Here is a 20,166-nt window from a genome sequence, read left to right on the forward strand (position 1 = left end):
TTCACTTGTTATTTCCTTTATCATTACTAATATTGGTGGTAGCAGCAGTGATTTGTGTTATACCTTAGTTACTAAACTGTGCTTATCTCAACCTGTGGGAGGTGCATTTTTTCTGATTCTCCTCTCCGTCCCTCCAGGAGTAGGGGGAGGGCAAGAAGGGGGGGGAGTGAGTGAAAGCTGTCTGGTTGGGGTTAAACCATGACAGAGTGCAACTTTATGATTGGACTATTTACCTGGGGAGTTTGACAGTGGCCAATGCGAGTGGATGTTGTATGTATGTGCAGGTTGGGAAAGTACCAAAGAAGGCGATAAAAAGATCTTGGTGCTATTAAACAAGCATTTGAGTATCTGCATTAACTTGAGACCGTGTCGTGAAATGCCAGAAATGGAGCCCACCACGTGGAGCATGAAAAGCAATTAATTGTTGATCTGGTGGCATGGCCCAGCTGAAGTGCTTGATGGTGTAAGCCAAGGTGTACGCTGAAAGGAAATAAATTGAAACCGTATGGATTGTCTCTCGCAGGACAGGGGTAAGTGGCTGAGAACTATGGGGTCTTCTTTAATAAAGGAGCAGGGAAATGTTCTAGAAGTTTTTGCTATGATTCTTAAGCAGTATGGGAAAAAAGTTGACAAGGAAGAATTGAAAAGTATCCTTCTCTGGGCATTAATTCCACTAATAATTATTCCTCGGAGATTTGGGACAAAATTGGTGTTAATTTGTGGGACTGTGCTACGAACAATGATGAAGTTTCCACCACTTTATTGAGCTCCTGGCGAACTATTTCTGAAAATTTATGAGGCCATGACGGTTTTACTTTTTGAAACCCTATATTTCTATTTGACTTCATAATGACATGCAATTTATTTAAATAGCCACTGAAGGTAAAAAGAGCATTGCGACATCAGTCCCATACACCCCACACTAAACTATGTTACATGAAAAGCAACTCAAGAACATCTCAGCTCTTTCAAGACACTTTCAAATTCTGGTTCACCATTTCACTGGCGCAGAATCCCAATTCTGAGGAGCTTTAGCTAAAGATTTACTTATGCTGTGGAGATGTACATATCTTGTCATTTTGTTACAGTTTATATAGTCCTTTTGTTCATCTGTTGTTTGTAAATGAGCTTCTCTTAGCCATACTATTTGATGAAAATATTTATGAAACATTTTGAATTAATAATACCTGTCTGCATAGTTTTTGCAGTTACTCAAACTGATGTAGTCAAAATCCAAGCTTTACTTAAATAGAATTATCATGGAAAAGTCTGAGGCAACGTGATTGGATTCTGATTCTTTCTGCTGTATCCTCCTGAGAAATAGAATTTAGAGGATCAAGATGAGTATCAACTTAGGGATAGACATACTTGGCTGGGTTCCACAAAGGAAGTTGAAAGTGATGGGTACCTTAGGTGAGTGTTCTCTCTGGCCATCCTCCCCACTGCAGCAGGTGGTTCCCGCATACTATTTCTCCTACAGTAGGTATATAGTTTTCACAAGGACCCACTCAAATCCTCTATGGGTTCCTTCCTGCTTGTAATGCTATTAGCATTGATTGGAGAATGCTTTTATAAGGGCAGTTGCTGCACAATGATTGTTGTTTTAACTTTATGCATATATATAATTGAGTCCTGCCTCATAAAACAAAACGCTACAACCCAAAGGTAAGGATGAAGGCAAAGAAGGGCTGAGTCTCATGCCAGCAGCAATCACTTCTCACGAGACAATATGGGAATTTTCAGGTATGAGGCCATGAGAATAATGTCATGAGAAGAGCAGCATCTGTTACTTTGATGAGGAGGTAATATACGAAAGTATAAAACTTGTTCAGATTCCTTCCATAGTGCTACCTGAATAAAGGAAAACATCTACTAATGTAAGGAAATGTCTGAAAAGCAATGCTCCTTTCAGAAGACAGGTTACTCTTTACAGGACCTGCTTCCTCTGAAGGTGAAGTTGCCTTACCAGTTCATGGATACAATGTGATAATGCTGTAACAAGTGAAAGAACTCTTGAATTTATTGCTAACCATGGAAAACTGTTCAAATGTGCCTGTATGTCCACTACATTCAAACAGGAAAAAAATATATATTTAGGGAAAGGTGCATTAACGGCATGATCCTCATCAGTACCCAGGCAAATTCCATACTTCTCTCGATAAAAACATGAAAGTAGAAAAATTGAGAGATCTAAGTCTTTGTTTTTAGAGGTTTCCCCTTAACTAACTCCAGTCTCTGACTGGTTCCTAACCAAAACCTTTTATTCTCCTGCCTTGCCCCTGAGTATGCAGCCAGTGCATGCATCTAGAGTCTAGCAATAAGGAAGTAAGGGTGTAACAACTGCTGTTCCTGTCCCAAAGTGACTCACTTCAGTGACTAAACACTGATTTTAAATATTAAAAATAGAGATGTTCTTTGCCCCTGCTGTATCCCCCTGATTTCAGTAGGTATTTATCAGGGGTTAGAGGGCTCACAGTGTAAATTAACCAAGCCAGAGCTGAAAAACCAGTTACAGGTTAGCCATCTGAGCTGATCCCAATCTTGCTATCAATTAAACAAAGAAATAAGTAAAATTGAAGACAGTAGATTTCCATTGCTTCATACAGGTGGGTTTGGTCTCAAGTGCCCGATGCCTCACTGGTATCACAGTGTATTTTATCACTTAATGCCTGTACATACTGATTAGAAAACACTAGCATTTTTCTTCACTTAGCAGAAACAAAAATTGTAATTTCAGATGGAAGGTCAATGGGCAATCAAGCCTGAAGGGGCAGCAGGGTGAGACGGCAGCAAGAGAAACATGACAGCAGGAATTAAGTGAAAGAAGCCAGGGATCTTGCTTATACTCTTGTTCCTCTGCTGTCCCTTTTTTGTTTTCTAACATATTACAGTCTGCAGTCTTACTGTCATTACAACTATCCTTCCGCCCCCAGATAATCTGTGGTAATCTGCGTATGGAAAAGACCTGCTTTTCTCTGAACTTTGGTACCAGAATGAGTTACCTGAATGTGGATCACCCCAGGTTATGATTAGGAAGAAGGAAATTAAGGAACCAAATACATTGTTATTTCTGAAAAGAAAGCGTTTTCCGTGGTCACTAAGCATAGCACAATCACTCCAAACAAAGTATGGTATAACCTTATTCCTATGTGTATTAACATACATGTCTATGACAACTGTTGACAGCTAAAGATGACAGCTATTAATACCTGTAAATAATAGAGAATATTGTATTATTTGTTGTGATCACGTTTATAACTCCAAACAATGACTGACGGAATTGCCAAGGTAAGCAGAACCCTTTTTTTATTCTTCCTCCATGTTCATAAAGGCCTGGTCTCCTCAGATGCTGACATTTTATAAATGTCATAGTTTACGAGGAAATAATAAAACCTCAGATAACACCACACAGCACCGTGACCTTTAGCTGAGGAATTGCTGTAAGTTCTAAAGTAAGCTCAGGAAAGAAATTTAGAGGTGAAAATTCAGGTTCTAGTAAGTAATTGAAGACTTCAAAGGTCACAGATTTAGAAATTCTGTCTGAGAGCTGGAGCTAGCAACCCTTTTTTATTAACATGTTGTGATTTTATTTTGCAAATGAACCACTTTAGCAACGCATCAGAAACGGCTTTAACTAAGCAGTTTGAAATTTTCATCATTATTTGGAACTGAATTTGTTTACAGTGACCAGTCTAATCAAACCTAAAGGCATTCCCAGTATTCATGTTATTGCTTAGGAGGCAGATTTTGTGGATGTTTCCACAACAGTATTTCTGGCAGATACTCTCAACAGACGTTCTTGTTCATTTAATGAGCCATGCCCAAAATACACCTAGAAAAAAAGTGTATTTTATCCATATTTAGAAAAAAAAAACTGTTTTGAAGATACTTAAGTGCATGATAGCCTGAATAGGTGTTTTGAAAGTCGAGGAAGAATCCTTCACTACAAGGAATACCTGCTGCTCTTTCCATGAGAAAGCATTAAATAGTGGAATTACGGGGGTCCAAAACCAGGAGAGAAAATAACAAAAGGTTCCTCCACACTCAGAAGTTTATTTAATTTTGACATCTCTAGCATTTGGAGATTCTATCCTTGCTGACAGTGCTTGAGACTACCTCATCTACCAGGGGCCTATGCACATGTATCCCAGAAGAACTACACAAAAGTTTATTCCCCTGAACTGAGCACAGTGTACCAGTTCAGTTTATACTGCCTAGTAAAATGGAACTGGATACAGAACGGTAAGTTACTTAAATTTTCTAAGACAGATATTAAACTATATCTCATTGCTCAAAATATAACATCTGAAGCTGCATGGAATGTGAAGCTATAATAATCAGGGCAACTAAAAATGACCTAAACAATTAATACTTAAGCCAAAAATCAGTATGTATAAAAAACCAACAAGAAATAAAAATTAGAATATTTAAATATGTAGGTACTTGATAAAGTGTATTTATCAAGTCAATGAAGTGCAGACTTCTTGTAAGTGCAGTGCTAATCCTATGAAGGCAGAAACAGTAATTGTTTTTCCGTGTGTTGCATTTGAAATAAAAGCAGGAAGAACTAGACATCCCCTGTGATGCTGTGGTTGTAGAGACATTGCAATAGGCAGCACAAGAGACAGGGGAAAGCTTCTTCCAAAATTAAGTATTACTGGAAAAAAACCCCAAAGATATCTAACGTAAATGAGATTTTTGCTGCAACAACATGAAATTTCATAAAGACTGGTGACATCAGAAAGTAGGGATAACAGTTTACTGTCACAGAAGTTCTAGTTGCTTGTTCAAATAGTCTTAAAACTCCAACTTGTGGGTTAATACTCCTGGTAAGAGAAAACTTAAGTTGACAAATGGTGAAAAGAAATTATTTGATCAAAGTCTAAAGTAAGAATTTTCTTGCAAAGTCTGCCATCTATTAAACACTCTCATTCATGTACCATGTAAATATATGGGATCCTACTAGAGTGGTATGAATACTGTGATACTCCTGACACAAACACTTAGGAGTACTGTTGAAACACTTATCATTTTGTAATAATGAAAGAACCATTTGAGTAGTTTGGCACTCCTATTCCAATAAGCTATAACTGCTACTTCTGGTGCAAGCACTGGATCTCTGAACTTCCAAAGCACTGCATTCAGGTAAGAATTGGGAAGTCATGCAAAAGAAATACTAAAATATTCCTAGCACATGTAGAAACATCTTAGCAGTGGACTACCTCGTAACTCCATATAGAATTTTTGTTGTGTTAGTGATTGAATTCATTCTCTAAATATTGCAAAAAACCTCGGAACAGCTGCCTTGCTACAACTGTGCATTACAGTAGTACCATTTTATAACACCATTTATTACAAAACGTCACAAACCCATCAAACTTGCCAGCTTAAGTCATGTAAAATAATCTCCTAATGCTTGAACTGTAAAAATAAACTTCTTTAAAATTGTGCTAAAAGTTCTTCTTCTATGTCTTTCTTCATTCAAATTTTATGAATGTCAATTTGCTCCAGTTTACTTTCAGACTTATTAATGCTTGTTGGGCTTTTTGTCAAAAGCCCAGGTTTGAACTTAGAGGGCTTTTGCAAGTCACAGCTGATAGTATCCCAGCAAAAAGACATATAATTGTATCCCAGTCTTCAACTACCTACATATATACTGTATTTCACAATAAAAGATTCACCTGAAACAATTCAGAATAGGTGAAATCATAGATTTTCCTGTTAATAATGGGAACTCCTGCACTCACATAGAGTAATTTCAGAGAAAAAGGCCTATTTCATATTCAGATATAAGTCTGTCTCTTCCTTAAATCTTAAAAAAATAAATTTGCTGTTAGTTACCTACTTTTAGATGTCAAATCAAAGCAAAGTTGTAATTATGACTGTGCAATAAATTACACTGCCACTGCTAAATTATAAATGCTTTGCCAATACAAACACACATTTTTTAAAAACCTTAACATGCAATGATGGTGAAAGACGAGATTTACCTCTACAGATTTTACAGTGACTCATTCATAATAATCTTCAATGCTCTTCAGCAAAAATCTATTAAAAGTTATTCTTACTGTCATTATAGAGAGTAATTTGAATACTTTGAATATGCTCTGCACATCTAACACCAGTTTGTATCTTCGTTTTTATTACAATAGTGTTTTGAACTATATTGCACCTCCTACAATATTCAATTTTAGAAGACCTAACAAACGTCTGAAGTCAAGTTCATAAAACAACCATGATTGAATACAATAATTGTTGGGTATTAGAAAGAAGTAAGACATCAGATTTCATATGTGGACCATAATTTGGAAAATATTAATTAGAAGTTATTAGGAACCTAATCTGAGGGTTATCTAGGAAAGGTCAGTTAAAACTATTTCAAAGAAGAACTAGAAAGAATATGAATTTCTCTCCCTCTTCCATCATTAAACACTCATTATGAGACATAATTAAGCAAAGTGCTTGAAATCCTGCAACTAGCTGATCACTTACAGTCTGTGCAGAGGCTTAAAGACTGATTCACATTAGATTGAGCCATTTAATGAGTTATTCTGATGAAGATTTTTATGCAATAGGAATCTTGTTTTTGAAAAAACCTTAGAGTTCAATTTTTCCTGTGTATGGATTCTTTTTTCTCTAGAGAAAATGATGAATCTTTATACAAAACCATTCATTGCTAAATAAAGTTAGCATTGTAAGGTGCTGGGACAAGGAAAATGAAATTCTCTTTTCAAGACTGACAAATAAGAGAAACTGTTCAAAGTATTTCATTATTGCTTCAGGAAGAATGAGAGGGGGAAAATACCTTGTTCTAATTTCTTGAGCAAATCTTGCTTTGCCAAGTTTTGCGGCAACAGCAGAGCAATGCTCTGAAGCAGGATTAGGGAGGCTTGTGTTTTATGGGCTACCCACTGAGGGGGTCTCAAGGTGGGAAGAGGGGGAGGTCTGAAGATACAGCTCCTATTAGAGCTTCTGATTCTGTTTCAGTAGGGTGTGGATGTATTGGGGATCTCTGCCTACCTCCTCATGATCCATTAATCCTTCCCACGTTCAGTGATCATCTTCGAGTCTAACTTCAAGAAGTTGCTGTTTTTCACAGGAGTTAATAGGTTTGATTCACAAGTCCTATGCATCAAAGAGACCTTATAACTGATGCTGCATTTTCCTTCAGATCTACTCTCTCCTTCAACCAAACAAGATTTAAATCAGCTCTTCCATGTCATGTGTATAGATAGTTAAGTTACTTCTCCTGGAAAGTCACTTATTTCTGCACAAAACCTGCAAATATTTAAAAAGAAAGAGTAATCCTAAAGGGAAACATGTGCTGCTGTCCTGCTCTACTGCCAGATGCAAGGCAATGGTTTTAATTGAGTTATATTTATTTTCTAGTTTTGTTATAACAAACAAACCACTTCTCGTATTTTAAGCCTAGCTGGTAACTCAGAACCATGCGGCCACTCACTCGCTCCTTTCTTCTTCCCCCCACTCCAAGAGGGATGGGGAGGAGAACTGAAAGAATGTGAATGCTATGGGTTGAGATAAGAGCAGTAACTAAGATATAACACAAAACCACTACTGCTACCACAATAATAATGATGATAAGGGAAATAACAAGGGGAGAGAATACAATTGCTCACCACCTGCTGACCAATACTAAGCCCCCGACCCAAGCAGCAGTCTGGGCCTTCTGGCTAACTCCCCCCAGTTTATATACTTGGCATGACGTGCTGTGGTATGGAATATCCCTTTGGCTACTTTGGGTGAGGTGCCCTGTATCTGCTTCCTCCTGGCTTCTTGTGCCCCTCCTCACTGGCAGAGCACGAGACAAAGTCCTTAATCGGAGTAAGCATTACTTAGCAACAACTAAAATATTGGTGTGTTATTAGTGTTGTTCTCATACTAAAGTTGAAAACACAGCACTGCACCAGCTACCAAGAAGGAGAAAAATGACTGTTACAACTGAACCCAGGACACTAAGGCAGTTCAAACTGGCTTCCATTTGGTAACAGTTACCAGTTTAAACGTAAGACTGAAAAGTACTAGAAAACAACTACTAGAACTATTTTCACAAACTGAAAAAGCTTTTCAAACCACTTCCTCCATTACAAAAATATCATAATTAACTCTCTAAGATAAAAAGTTTTATTTTTAAAAGCTTCAAATAAAAGTTTGAAAGCATGTAAGAAGTTTTTTTTCCTGTTTTTCCATTTCTTTCAATTTTCCTTCAGCAAGTACAAATATACTTGCCAGTTCAGTTCTAAAAACTTATCAATACAAATACAGGGGAAAAAAAGGGTATTTAAGAAGTAGGTATGGCCCTGGCTCAGAACTTCATGCTCCGCTTGCTCAAAAGGTATGAGAAAAAGAGCCTTCATTTGTCTCACATGTAATAACCTGCCTCAGCACATGTAATTTTATTTGAAACAGTGAGACTTCTCACAGTCTCAAATGCACCACTGGAACAGCCACTTCTGTCAAACATGTGCAACAGTTATTTCTTCAAATGACATTCAAAGATATACCAGGAAAATATAAAAGTCCCAAATCAATATAAAGATCTCAAAACCCTTCAGTCCCTGGTTAAGAGGTTTCAGCTGTGGACAGCAGAAAACATTGTCTTTTTTCCCCCAGAAAAGTATCACTATCTTTCTCATTATTACCTTAAGAGTTGTATCCCTTCTTCCTCTCCAAATGCTGTTATATTTCATATTTCCGGATTTTTCCTAATTTTAAAATGTAGGGCTCTTTAGAGAACAAGAATTCTACTTCACTAAGATTTCAAAATACTGTTTTGCTCTGATTCTAAACCAACACATTGTATACTCCATAAGAGAAATACATCTATCTGAAGACACTTTGCTTTGTCCCAGTTAATTATTTAACTTTCTTTTTATTTGGTATTATAACACAATTAAAAAATCAATATAAAAACTTGTTCTAAAAATGTATGTATCTTTATAAAAATTAAAACAGAATAAGATGAAGTTGCCAGCACTTCTATGATTCTATGATTTTATTTTGTGTGTGTGTGTGTTTCTTTTTTTCTTGAAACGAAATTCTAAGAATAAACCCCTGGTTTTAATCAAAGATTTTGATTTAATTTGAGCAATACATTCTCACATAAATAGCTCTGTTGCATTTTCTACCTGTCTCAGTTGGAAGCCCTAGCCATAGGGGCTTTGCTCAGTAAAAAGACCTGGCTAATCTGGCTGCTCTGTGCAGCTACAGCTGCACCAGCTGTGCAGTTGTTATTTGCCAGATTGGGATGATTTCCAGATGCCCTGAAGAAATCTGGGTGTGCCGTGAAAAAACATTCCATGGTCTGTTGGCTAACCTCCGGCTGAAGTCAGAGGTCCTGCAAGAATTCACAGGTATGAGATCCCTAGAGAAGCTTTCATTTTGGACAAGTTACAGACAGGCTTAATGTAGACAAAGTTACTTTTTGTTCTTTCACATTATTCTTAGATATTTTGGAAGTAGCATTCTGTAAACTTTAAAGCAGATAGAGCACTACAAGAAAAACGTTCTTATATTCCACACACAGTAGTTCTGTTATTACATGGATTTTTCCCAGCTTCCTATGTTAATGAAAATACTTAACTCATTCATGATTTAAACATCACACTACATATGGTTCCGAGTGACAAGTTTTTCTCCCTGCACAACATTCCCCATTTGACTTCATACAAAAGCGCAGTTGGGACAAAGATATTAATAGTGGGAATGCCATTTCAATAAGATGTCTTAATGTATTTGAAGAGTTTAAAACATTTCTTTTGTGGAACTTACTATGTGTAAACTATATGTTACAAGAACATAGTTACTCCTCTAAAACACATCTTGGGTTCACTGGCTATTGGAGCAGTAGGCAGCAATGTGCATACACACAGATTGACTGTGCTCCATTACCGCTACATTCAGGTATACCACAGTCTTGTTTATTTTGTAAACCTTTTTGCAAACTCAGGAAGTCCAGCATAAAGGACTCATAGACCTTGGTTCTGTACAAATAAATACACAAGCTCAAGCCCTTATCCAATAATACAGGAAAACTATGAGCATACTGTGTTAAGAAACATATGTACTTGCTGTAGAATTATATATGGGAAAGTTGTAAACTTGGAATAAAACAACAACAGCACTTTTTTTCCAAATTATGATTAAGCATCTTTTTTTTTTTTTTTTTTCCCCAGGAATTGTTCACTAAATATTTGCAACCTGCTTAAGGGAATATTCCAAAGCTGTCTCAGTGCCATCCACCAAATCATACATATTGTGAGCAGTAATCCCAGTGTCCTCCTTCAGGAGAACTTTTTTAAACCATTGGAACTTTGTTAGTGTCAGCTGAGCTACCTCTCAATACAAAATCTTTACACCAAGAGAGGCTAAGACCCATCACTGAAACATTAAATACTTGGAGACTCTGCCATAAATCAGGAAGACCTTTCCTTCCTCCACTGCCCTTCATGTAAAGTAAAAATCTGCAATTTGCCACTAAAGACATTCTGAATAGGCAGCCTGTAAAGGTGAAGGTCCCCACAGTAGCTTTTTTACATTTTACCTCTTTATCCACAACAACCTAGAGATAGAGAATGCTACATTTCCATGTACATGACAGAAATACGAACACGTTAGCCAGAAGGTCACATTCTCTACTTCCACTGTTCTTCCAAGGGAAGGTATCCCTTCTATTCTAGGAGGACTGAGTGCATTCTATGGCCACTCATTTTAATTATGAGAGGTACCCATTGCCTCAAAACCCAAGAATCTTAATTCTTGATAGACAACAAGGCAGGTTTGCAGTTATGTTCAGGAGTTATCATTTTATGCCATTAATGTTTTTATCTATATAGTTTAGGCTATTTTATTACACATAACCAAACATATCACAGGTTTGTCAACACTTGCACTGAGCAGACAGTCATATATCTTGTTTTAGACAGATTAATGAGAGATTTTATGAAGGAAAGAGCTCATTCAGGAGTTATGTCTGAGACTGTATTGCAGTCTTGTCTATATGAGTACATTAAAGGTGATAAAATATTTAGAAGTACTTTAATGAATCTATTATCTCTAAAAGAAAAGAAGGAGGGAATTCATGCAGTTAGTGCTTAATAGAAAAAGGTTTATGTGCTGATACATACTGTTTTGTTAACCTTCTTCTAGTTAATTCATTATATATATTATTGAAAAGCCTCTCAGCAAGACACAGTAAGAGGGCTTCTCCTGTAAGCCAGGCAAAATAATTAACCAAGTAGAGGTGCCCTGGGTTTATACTGCCGTCAATATAAACCACACTTCCCTGTATCATCTACTATCTATTCAATATCTTACAGGTATAACCATTTGTCATCCCTTTCTTTTAAAGGCGGCAAAAAAAAAAAAAGGTATCCTTACAGGCCTCACACCATTCCTTCCCTGAAATAGCCCAGCCCCAACTTGAAGAATCCGATACTAATTGCAAAAGATTTGACTCGTATTTTTAAATTACTCCATCTGTTCACACAATTTGAAGTCCAATGAGTAAAAATACACCAAACTACTGGAAGAACATTTCAGCACAATTTTGCCTTTAGAGAGACTTGGTTTTCCTCTGATGGGCATGATCAGATCAACTTGATGGCCATAGTTCTGGTTTTCTTCATTTTTATAGCCTTACACTGTACAAAAACTGATAAGAGGGCACACTGATCTGAGTGAGAGGTTTTTTTCATTAGCTCTGGTGAAAGAGTGAGATTTTTTTTCATTAGCTTCGGTGGCAGTGATTTTACTCTATAGCAGATTTTACTGGAGGAACTTCAGCCAAATTCACCTGTGTTCCCATGAGAAACACTGGCAAAAATCTAGTTCTTTTCCTCCCATGTGGCCCATTCTTTTTCAGCAATGTCTTTTCTGGTTTTGAAAGCCATACTTACTCTTTTCTTAATTTTCAATACACTTATCCCCTATTTTTATTCAGTTTCACCAGTGAAGCATGGCAGACTAGTTTTTCCATCCAAACAGTGCTGGATTTGCTTAATGAACATGATTTACTATTGCATTTTTCTGGTAGTATCAGATACAATGCAGCAGAAAGGTCTTAATGGTAGTGAAAAAAATATTTTTCACATGAGAATGAAGCATGCTATACCATTAATCAGGGGACTGAGAGTTAAATGATCTGGGCCATTAAGCAGTTGTGGGCAAATAATTTAGAACAACCTTCCCTAACTTTTGTTGAATCAGACAGTCAATTTAGATTTCACATGTGTAACCATCAATGTCATGGATGTTGCACAATCCATGAAAGTCAGCTCAGTCATCTGAAGTGCCCATATCTGAGTTTATCACACGTGCTTTATAAGTGTTAAAGTCTCTGTGACACTTCTTCTCCCTAAGATTAAAAATGTCTTGGTTCTTCCATGAAGGTATATAATAAGTCTTTACTAATTCATCTACCACTATTATGAAATGATTAAACCTCTCAAAGATCCACAGATGAAAGCTGCTAATGAAACACTATAATTAAGCTGGTGCAAAGAAACATGTAATTCATGGTAGCAATTACAAATAGGTCTAATGATGTCCCAACATACCTCTTTTTCTATCTCTTTGGGTATAATAATCCATTTGGATTGGGAAAAAATGGTAACAAATATTTCTTCTTTCATGATTATAAGCAGAAAATGTGAAAAAATACTGTTCATCCTGTTGGTGCAAATTCTGACACTGAGTGGCTGAAAAAAGCCTTTTAAGAATTGCATCTTGTCTGAAAGAAGTAATTAAAGGTTTAGAAACTGATTTAGAGTTTAACATTATTCTCTGACCTACTACACGTAATGACATGCATTTCACAATTAGAGGGCATGTCCAGACAGGATGTGGAAAGGCTGTATCTGAATGATGCAGCACTTTAAATTGCTGACTATTAGAGGCAGATTCCGTCAGAAAGATGCTCCATCTGTCTTTTACAGTGCGTGTCTCCCACAAATGTGTAGTTGTACAGAAAACAATGCATTTTCTACCAGTTTGTGGAAGAGTCTTTTTTTTACCTAATTTGTGACTTTTAAAAAAAATTATCTAGAACTATCTACCATCATAAATAACTTGTTTTTTCCAAGTTTTAAATTCAAAGCTGTATAATGAAGATCTCCCTTTCACTTGCAGTACTCCTCATTTTGCAAAGACCTCATCCATGCCGTGCAGATTGGCCTGGTCTCAAGCAGGTTGTGCTCATGAGTGGAATCATGTCTGCTGATTATTTTACAAGTCCCCACAAAACTGAAGAGTCTCAGGGATGAACCAGGACACTGAAGATGATGAACTTGATCAGAAGTTCAGAACTGGATCTCATACTGGAAAGCCTTTGAGGGGCAGGCCAAATGAGACCCCAGTTCACTTTTTTCCCTGATTGAACTGTCTTTGCTACATCAAGACCAGCAGAGAAGCCACTCCTCAATTTTACTACCAAACAAGGAGATTTTAGGCTTGGAAAACAACTGCAGAAGTTGCAGCAGATACTTTTTTGGTTAGAAATACTTTTTGAATGCTAACCAATGCCTAATTTCCCAGGACATTAAAAGTTACTTCCCTTTCCCATTTCCTACTATAACACATAGTTGCAAAAGCAGCACTTCAGAAATGAAACCTTTTTCTGTGAACTCTATTCCATTTCACTTTGAAAAAAACCACCCCAAACTTCCTGTCACACCATGTAAAAAGATTCTCAGCAGCTGAAAGCTCTGCATTTTATTCAGCACATCATGAAGTACCAGTGCTTATAGCTGTGCAGATGATTTTGCTGTTTACTTTCTAGATCACCATCTCCACAGAAAATTCACGACTACTGCATCAGGTAAAACTGTGTTCAATAAAGCCTTTTTTTTTGCCATTCTTTTCTAGCATACGTTGGATTTAGTTAACGTAAAATCTGTAAAATAGTGTCAGCTTGTTAGTCATATTTCAGTGTAATTAATTCAAATATCCTACATAATTAGAGCCGACACTGTGCCCTTGTGGCCAAGAAGGCCAATGGCATCCTGGGTTGTATTAGAAGGGGGGTGGTTAGTAGGTCATGAGAGGTTCTCCTTCCCCTCTACTCAGCCCTGGTGAGACCTCATCTGGAATATTGTGTCCAGTTCTGGGCCCCTCAGTTTAAGAAGGACAGGGACCTGCTGGAGAGAGTCCAGCGCAGGGCAACTAAGATGATTAAGGGAGTGGAGCATCTCCCTTATGAGGAAAGACTGAGGGAGCTGGGTCTCTATAGTTTGGAGAAGAGGAGATTGAGGGGTGACCTTATTAGTGTATATAAATATATAAACGGGGAGTGTCACGAGGATGGAGCCAGGCTCTTCTCAGTGGCAAACAATGATAGGACAAGGGGAAATGGGTACAAACTGGAACACAAGAGGTTCCACTTAAACTTGAGAAGAAAGTTCTTCTCAGTGAGGGTGATGGAACACTGGAACAGGCTGCCCAGGGAGGTTGTGGAATCTCCTTCTTTGGAGACATTCAAAACCCGCCTGGACACGTTCCTGTGTAACCTTATCTAGGCGTTCCTCCTCCGGCAGGGGGATTGGACTAGATGATCTTTTGAGGTCCCTTCCAATCTCTAACATACTGTGATACTGTGATACTGTGACAGAAGTGAAGCAGTACTGTTCTCCCTGGGTGAGGTAGGTCAACTGTCCCAGCTGAGCCAGCTTAGTTCTTCTGAGATGCAAATAATATTCGAGGACCCTTTCCTGAGAAGCGCTATAGTTGTTTAGGATTTTTCTTCCCCACAGGATAATGCAATATTTAGTTAAAACTTCTGTATTACCCCATTGTATAATGCAGAATTGGAAACACACACCAGTCAGTAGATGGGAAATATGCCATTGTTTCATGATCCTTTATCTCACATGGTGGGCTAGATTCCCTGACAGTTTAGCCATGTGATATTATTATAAAAGACAACTGAATGGAAACATTACTCTGAAAAACCAGACAAGTCACCTATAGAGAAAAAAGCAGCTGACAAGAAAAAAAGTCACCATAAAGTAGCAACCTTACTAGTCTAGTAATGTGCTACATCTGCAAGGCAACAGCATCACTAAGATTTCACCATCCAAATAGGAGAGAGCTTAACAACCTGCCATCCCGTACAAATCACAAGAAGAGAAACTGAAATACCTTTGCACACTGGAACAGTGATAGCTTTTCAAAATGAACATAAAAGCGTGTAATCCAGAGAGTGTCTATTAGCCTTCTAAAGCAGAAAAAGAATAAATTACATCAATATGATAACTTTATTATTTCAAATAATATAATTCAGTACATAGTATCTAAGCTGTGTTGAAGACCTTTCTTCCTATAAACGGAGGATGAATAAGTTGCCATGCATCATCTTTCACTACCAGAAAGAGTGGAAAGCATATTAACTAATATGTATACTGATACCGTTGTACCTGAAATACAATGTTTACAGACCTAAAGTAGATTAAAAGAAGCCTTCTGTCAACAGTTAATGCAAAGCAAGAAGACCACTTTTTTTCCAGACAGGGATTCTTATCCTGCTCTTTACATTATAAATATTCCCTAGTACAAAACAGCAATGGTTTCAGTACTGCCTAGAATACTCAGAGCTGATGGTTTGCATATGTTAAGCCACTGTTATAAAGGTACAAATTCCAGTTAGACCAAAAGCCTAGGAAGGTAAAGGTCACATCAGCAGATCCTGGTGGTAATTGTCACCTCCTTTCCTCAGCAAGACCTCCTGTTTTACAAGGTAGTGCTGTCTTTTCATAATAGGCATTTTATCTTCTAACCTAAGTGGCAAAACTATACAAAGCAGCCTGTCCCCACTCTACCCAGCATGAGATACCTCTTCCAGTCAGTGGGGTTGTAAAGAAAGAAAATGAAAAAACCCCACCATTCTGGATGGGAGAGAGGTAAGGTCAGTGAGCTGGTTGAAGCTGGAAAATAGATTATCATGACATTTTTGCAAACTGCTTTTAAGGATCTGTTGCAGTTTAAGCCCAGCCAGTAACTCAGTACCATGCAGACATTCGCTCACTCCCCCCCACCAGAATCAAAAGAATGTAACTCCCATGGGTTGAGATAAGAACAATCCAGTAACTAAGGTACAACAGAAACCACTGCTGCTACCACCAATAATAATAATGATAAGGGAAATAACAAGGGAAGAGAATACAACTGCTCACCACCCGCCGACTGATACTCAGCCCTACCCAAGCAGTGATCTAATCCTTCCGGGTAACTGCCCCCTGTTTATATACTGGGCACGATGTTCTGTGGTATAGAATACCTCTTTGGCTAATTTGGGTCAGGTGTCCTGTTTCTGCTTCCTTTTGGCTTCCCCTCCTCCCTGGCAAGCATGAAACTCAGGAAGTCCTTGGTCAGACTAAACATTACTGAACAACAACTAAAAACATCGGTCTTATCAGTGCTGTTCCCACGGTGAAAGTCAAAAACACAGCACTGCACCAGCTACTAAGAAGGAGAAAAATGACTGCTACTGCTGAACCCAGGACAATATCCAATGGCTAAATTCAATCTCATTTTTTTTTATTTTTTATTTTCTTTTTAATATAAACTTGCAGCAAACTGCTTTCATTTATTGGTTAGTATTTCCAAGTATACGCTTACATTACTTCTGGCACAGGATCACAACACAGCTGAGGACATAAGGGGACATTAGTGCAGAAGTGGAAATCCTGGGACTGTCAATCACTTCAATGGACAGCTGTCAGCTCATATACAGTATCAGTTAAAACCAACTACTGGAAGTATAATTGAAAATAGAAACTCAGTGAAGGAGATAATGTTGAGAACAGCTATTCTCCAGATCTCTTGTTAACTAATAGCATGCAAACTTCCTGAAGGAAAACCAGGACATCCTTGAAATAATTCTAGCTGTGACAAATATCTAGAATAGAAACAACTCAGAAATGCAGGCTGACAGACTGGATCCCTAAATTACACAGCTTTGGTTCTGGTGTTCTGTTCTATAGGTCAGTCAATGTATCAAACTGAAATGGAACAATAATTAAATTACTGTGTTGAAAAGCCTACATTTTATTATTTTTCTTTTAATTTACTTCATATAACATTCTGGTAATATAGCAGTTGTGCTCATTTTGAAAATCAGTCAGAAGCTTAGACTCTTCATTTGGCAGGAAAACCTGTGAATACACATAACTATCTTGATCTTAGGGAAGCAAAATGTGATGCAGTGTGCAAAATCACTCCTGTATCCTACTTCTAGACAAACATCTATAACACAGCGGTAACTGGGATGTGATAGCAGAACAAGGCTACCTCTGAACAGGAGGATGGCAGAAGGTATTCAGACAATATTTTAATGTACTGAAGTGGATCTGATTCCATAATTAAAGAGTCAGTGAACCTTTACATATTATTTTTTAGCAGACACTCTGCTGAAGCAGTTAATGGAACTGGTAAGGAAGTCAATTAATCAGCTTAAACATTTAAGGAAATCACCCCTGAACTTTCAAGACACAATAACCGTTAACAAAGATGCTTCAAGCATTCAGTTGCAGAAATCTCAAAATTATAATGATAATCAGATAAACGCCGTTGCCTTACAGTACAAATGCAAATTGCAGATGCAATTCTCCAGAAAATACAATTATAAGAAAAAGATCAAAGTATTAATTCAAGCATAACTTCCATGATTGCAAAGGCTGTTTTTAACAAGAGAGTACTAGGAATTAGAAGCCTACTGTGCTTGTTATCCCACAATATTTAGTACGTTTAGACAATGCAATTAATATCAAGCCATTTCCAAAGCTTTCAAGCCTCCACAGTTATTTTCTAAATTGGAAATTTGTATCATGACCAATACCAAAAAAGATGGTGCGTACAACTGCTCTGCCATAAGTGGTACCTACAAAAACAGGCCTAGCAAAGTTAGACACTTAAGCGAAATTTATAATCTGTTAAAGGCTGCCTGAGCTGTCAAGAATATTGCTTTTGCAATGCAGTCATCTTTGGTTTCTCCTGATTGAAACATATGTGCAAGCTGTAGAAAAAGGAAGCTCATATTCCTGGAATATTGTTCACAGTGGCAAGTGCTCTATTGATGTAACAGCTTCTATTTCAGTATATCTTTTAGAAAAATTGTCTGTAAGAGTCGTTAAGTCTTCCAAGTATCACACAAAACCAAGACCATGGGATGGATCACCCCTCTCAATTTATACCCCCCCAAATATTAATTCCTCCAGAGTCCATATTCAGTAAAGCTTTGATAATCTTAACTCAATGCCTAATATCCTAGTTTGAGTGAAATACAGCTTCTTGATAACCACTCCGTTCTAGTCTCTCCTCACTGAGGACAGAAGTGAGTCCTTAAAAAATTATCACAGCTGAAATTCGCAAACTTGCTCTACAAAGAAAAAAACCCACCACCTTGAAACAAGCCAAAACTCTGGCCAAAGTTCAGATAAATAAATGATTTAACTGCTTCTGCTTAAATGGTGCTTTGTAGCTTATTAAGGAGTGTCATGAATCTTGTCTCATGAGCAGATTGGGATGGAAGGCAGAACCTGGAACATACTTAATGTGTTTTCCCATTGCTGATCTCAGTGGAAACACAGTATTAGTTTGATTCAACTACTTGTAATGCAAGGCAGGAACAAGGCTTATGGCATAATGGTACTCTATTTTTGGAAATATTCTTTTATACTAGCGCAAACATTTGCTACAGGCTGCTTTTTCAGTTTTATCTCAACTTGAAAAATGTAGATGATCAGATATCTTTCAAAGGCAATATGAGATAACCACTTTTATGTGATGACAAACCTACGTATAACATGCTGAAAGCATGCCACTTTCTAAATAAATATACTAAAATATATTCAAATAAACAAATTTAATAAAATAAATAGTCAGTAGGTGTTTACAAAAACTGGCAGATTTTTACTGATGAGATATGTAGTGGTTCTGCTCAAAGGATCAGTTTGTTTATATCATGAATGTCTTAATGTTGTTATGCTCGAATAACACTAAATATAGAATATATATTATATACAAAAAAGATGGTAATTTCAACCTGCATATTCTTTCCAGGTGAGGAAGTCTGGCCAGGAATACATCAGTAAGATTTGGATACTTAAATTTTATCTCTGCAACCTCTAGCAGTTTGGATTCAGATTGTCCCAAAGATCCAAAGTGACATAACGCATATTGTACATCTTGTTAAATTATTTCATAAAGCCATCTTTAGCTAAGCAGGTGAAGTTTTTTTTAATTTTTTACTTTTGCAATAGAAGTAAATCATTGGGATTAAAAAAAAAGGAATTGATAAAAAAACCCTAAATAAAACACAACCGTTTTCAAGTATATGCTTTATATTTGTAATGTGATACTGAAGTCATTATACCCTATAGTCAAAGCCACTACATAACTAGAGGAAGAGCACCCTTAATCACCTGGAAAAGGAATGCTAGCAACCTGGTCAAGAGTCTCAAATTCAATTCCAGATGAAGTCCAGGAGCTCAAAACTGCAAAATAGCCTTTAATCAAAAGGACTCTCTAAATCACATAAATATTAAGCTTTCAGATTTCATGCTTCTTTCTGACTTAACAAAGAAAAAAACTGCATATACAACTGAATTTGTAAATTCAACTTATTTAAAAAGCTATAATCACATGTCACTGACTTCCATAACTGCTTTATTCTACCATATTTTGGATGTTTGCTATGACTTTTCAATATTTCAGGCATATCACATTAGCTTCTTTAAATGACCTGATGACAAGAATATTTGCTTATAATAGTGAATCCTCTTTTCAAATAAGTTCCTCTTTCAGTGCCTATATCTGTTCTAGGAATACACACAAAAAATGCACTGCAATTAAAAAATAACAGTGGACCTGCATTTACATTTTCATAGAATCATAGAATAGTTAGGGTTGGAAAGGACCTTAAGATCATCAAGTTCCAACCGCCCTGCCATGGGCAGGGACACCTCACTCTAAACAAAATTACCCAAGGCCTTGTCCAACCTGGCCTTGATCACTGCCAGGGATGGAGCATTCACAACCTCCCTGGGCAACCCATTCCAGTGCCTCACCACCCTAACAGGAAAGAATGTCCTCCTTATATCCAATCTAAACTTTCCCTGTTTAAGATTCTTGCAGACTACTCCCTTTCCCAGGCTT

This window comes from Neopsephotus bourkii, unplaced genomic scaffold (genome assembly GCF_033783945.1).
Source record: "Neopsephotus bourkii isolate Nb327-2 ecotype Australia unplaced genomic scaffold, CSIRO-AGI_Nbou_v1 NB_739, whole genome shotgun sequence".
Lineage (NCBI taxonomy): Eukaryota > Metazoa > Chordata > Aves > Psittaciformes > Psittacidae > Neopsephotus > Neopsephotus bourkii.